Consider the following 3,491-nt stretch of genomic DNA (forward strand, 5'->3'; position numbering starts at 1 on the left):
ATTCTAAGGAGCCACACTGAAAACGGAGTGACCGGTGCCAACAGAAGAAGGACATCATGGAGCTGTGATGATGATGAAACCAGGAAACCATCTCCTGCCCAGCCTCCTCTGATGAGAGATTAGACCAACTGTTTGTTTATTATTCTATATTCACATTTGACCTCCAACTTTTTAGGTTGAACATAAAATGGCAGTTAAGTTTTTTATGCAGTTACTTTCATATTCCAATTAATACATAACTTAGACCATGATTGTTATCGTTGAAAAAGGTGATAATAAAAAAAGTTACTGTGAATAAATTGTTGTATTTCTTTTACAGATTTACCATAAACTCATGATCAATGTATAGAGTGCAAAAGCTTTGATATTCATCTCTGGATGATTTATTGTCATTTCAAGGAAGTTGAAACCCGGCTTTAATGTCATATTCCTAAGCAGACAAATCTTAATGTAATTATACTTTGGTATCTGACATAATGACTTAGGATGCATCATAGATTCTTTTAAATGCATGCACATGTGTTACACTTTACTTAACACCAACAATGAAACATTATGGTGAGGTATGCTGCATTATAGATGCATCCATATAAACTTCACTTTACTTAAAGCATACATTGATAACTTATGATCCTTCATGGAATATTATAGCATCCTATGAGTCCTTATAACAGTTGATTGTTAGGTGTGTGTATAGACGGGTATAATGTATTATAAACCCCATCAGTCAGTCTGTAGTTTATAACCAGTCAAGAGCACTCATAAGGCCCTTGGATATATAAATCATTATAAACTAGATTTATAACTGTTGATATAGTGCATCATAAAGCTTTATGTGTGTTTATGAGTGTAGTCATAGTGCATTATGACTGATTATGATGAGCATTATAATGCACTATGAATGCGCTCATAATGCACTATAGAGGTGGTCTTCATAGAAAGTGTTACCGGAAATTCTACATTCACTAATAACCTTTAGGATGTATCAACCAACTCAGTCCATTTAATGGACATATCTGCTAAATTACTCTCCTCCGTTATCTCTGCAACATTTGTGTTTATTTAATAAAAATGTGTCTGACTTGAATTTTGTGGGACCCATAAGTACAGTTGTTTATGAAACATGGGCACCCCCCATCTTCATTTGTTATTTAATTATTATTTAATTATTATATTCACCATTATTGTATTTCATATTTCACCATTATTTTATTCACAGTAGTTGGTCTGAATGTGGATGAATGTAACTGTAAGAGTGTGTGTGTTAATGTGAGGCAGAGAATAGAGATTAGTGCAGGCACTGTGGGCAGCCAGGGGTCCAGGTAGGGGTCCTCAGGACCAGGAAGGCGTGTATGTGCCATAGTAAACAGAGCGCCGCAGTGAGCGACCACGTAACTTACCGTGTCTGTATTCCTGTGTTATCAGGTGAGCATGTTGGTGAATTATCAAGAACAGTATTACACCTCATATTTCCACAGTGATAAGAGTTACATTACAGAGACCAGCTGAGTAAATGGTGTGTGAATGTGAAAGTAGTATGTGTGAGAAAGTTACGGTTTAAGTTAAGTGTACATGTGATATAGTAAACAGAGCGCCGCAGTGAGCGACCACGTAACTTACCGTGTCTGTATTCCTGTGTTATCAGATATTAAAAGAAAGACACAAACTTCATGCACGCCTGGAGTGTACTTTGTCCAAGTGTGCAACAAATATGGAGGCACCGCTGGGATGATTAACGCCGCGTCGTGAGACGAGGAAGTGCGCTGGATTACCGGAGTGACGGCGGGTGCGCGCAGCGTCGGGAGCACCGCCATGTCGGACACATTGGACCTGGAAGAGTTGGCAGAGACCCTGTCGGAGAAACTATGGCTTCTACAGTTGAACCAGCTCCAAAAGGTCTGTGTGGAAAATAAAATCCAGAGCGGGACGGTCGCAACAAGGCGAGCGTTAATCAGACTAATTACAGAATCTATGGACAGTGTGATTGATGATGAAGAGCAGGATGTTGCAGCACATCATCAAAGGACATTAATGAAACGAGTGGATCAGATGATAGGAAATAGTGAAAATACTGACGATGAAGAAAGTACAGAAAACACAGCACAAACCAGTCAGAAAACAGCTGAAGAAATGAGTTTAGCAGAAAAATACTCACAGCTCCAGCTCAGCAGCCAAGCCCTGCAAGATGAAGTGAGAAGGCTGAGTGAAAGACTGAATAGTGCATCTCCAAGTCAAGCTTCAGTGACACAAAATGTGATGCCTACAACTGTGAAACGGCTTCCAGAAGTGACCATAAGGAGGGATTTCAAGATCTGTGGTCAGATTGGGGAGAAGGGACAAAAGGACAAACTCTCATATACAAACCTGATGCATCAGATAGACAGAGGCCTGATGAGAGGACACAGTGAGGCTGAAGTCATGGAGGCCGTCATCAAGTCGATCAGTCCAGGTTTGAGTCTTCGCGACATGCTTGAGATAAAAAGAGACCTAACCCTCCCCCAGTTGAAGGCAATATTAAAGGGACATTTCAAAGAGGACAGTTCAACAGACCTGTATCACCGACTAGTCAACATAACACAAGACAGTCGTGAGTCCCCTCAAAACTTCCTCTTTAGAGCAATCGAGTTAAAAGAGAGACTTTTGCTTGCTTCCAGTGATGTCGGATCAGATGAACAGTACAGTCCAGAGCTCATCCAGAAGAAATTCTTGAGGTCAGTGAGTACTGGGTTGTTGAGTGACCACATCAAGTTCCAGCTAAAACCCTGTCTTGATGATCTGAAAGTAACAGATGAAATACTCATTGACAGAATGAATGAAGCAGCTAGTGTTGAATCAGAACGACAATTAAAGCAACGAAAGAACACAAGCAGCAAAGTCACAAAAATAAATGAAATACAGACAGACATGCAGACCAGTCAGCAGAGCCAGTGTGCAGCCGAGGCCAGAGTGGGTGTTCAAGAACAGTCAGCTGAAGTTGTGAAGCCTAAGAATCGTAAGCCACCTGCTGTTGCCAGTTCAAGAGACTCGGACCTCTATGAAACAGTCAGGCAGCTAAGAGAAGAAATGGCTGAATTAAGAAAAAGCATGACACAAGGGCCCACACGCCAAATAAGAATGACTGTTAAGAGAGGATGTAAAGCATGTCAGGAGCAAGGAACAAGTGACCAGTGTGAACACTGTTTTAAGTGTGGACAGTCGGGGCACTTCTCAAGGGGCTGTAGAGAACAAAAGAGGCTAACAGTGAAACCAGGCAACATTAAAGCTACAATACAGACTGTTGCAACATCGAACCCGTCCACTACAAGCCAAGCTGAACCAGATGACAAGGTGCATGAGCTTCTACGCGAGAGAATCAGGCAGCTGGAGGCAGAGTTTGAGGGAAGTGAGGAGACTGGACAGATTGTGGGTGCTACCTATGCTAGTCATCTCTCGTTACATCGCCAAGCCAAGCTGAAAGCTCTCATCGGGAAGAAGTGTATGGTGGATTGCTT

General features: G+C 41.5%; 1 long non-coding RNA gene across 1 annotated transcript; it reads right to left on the reverse strand.

Moving 5' to 3' along the window:
* Window positions 1-1,202: 1,202 nt before the first annotated feature.
* LOC146960581 (uncharacterized) lies at window positions 1,203-2,444 on the reverse strand. The gene is made up of 3 exons (XR_015035413.1): window positions 2,365-2,444; window positions 2,156-2,178; window positions 1,203-1,898 (listed from the first exon to the last, which is right to left on the reverse strand). It is a non-coding gene; the product is annotated as an uncharacterized LOC146960581 (long non-coding RNA).
* Between the last annotated feature and the right edge of the window lie 1,047 nt (window positions 2,445-3,491).

Source organism: Trachurus japonicus, unplaced genomic scaffold (assembly GCF_045865225.1).
Source record: "Trachurus japonicus isolate A0001 unplaced genomic scaffold, Traja_1.0 AP030213.1".
Classification (NCBI taxonomy): Eukaryota; Metazoa; Chordata; class Actinopteri; order Carangiformes; family Carangidae; genus Trachurus; species Trachurus japonicus.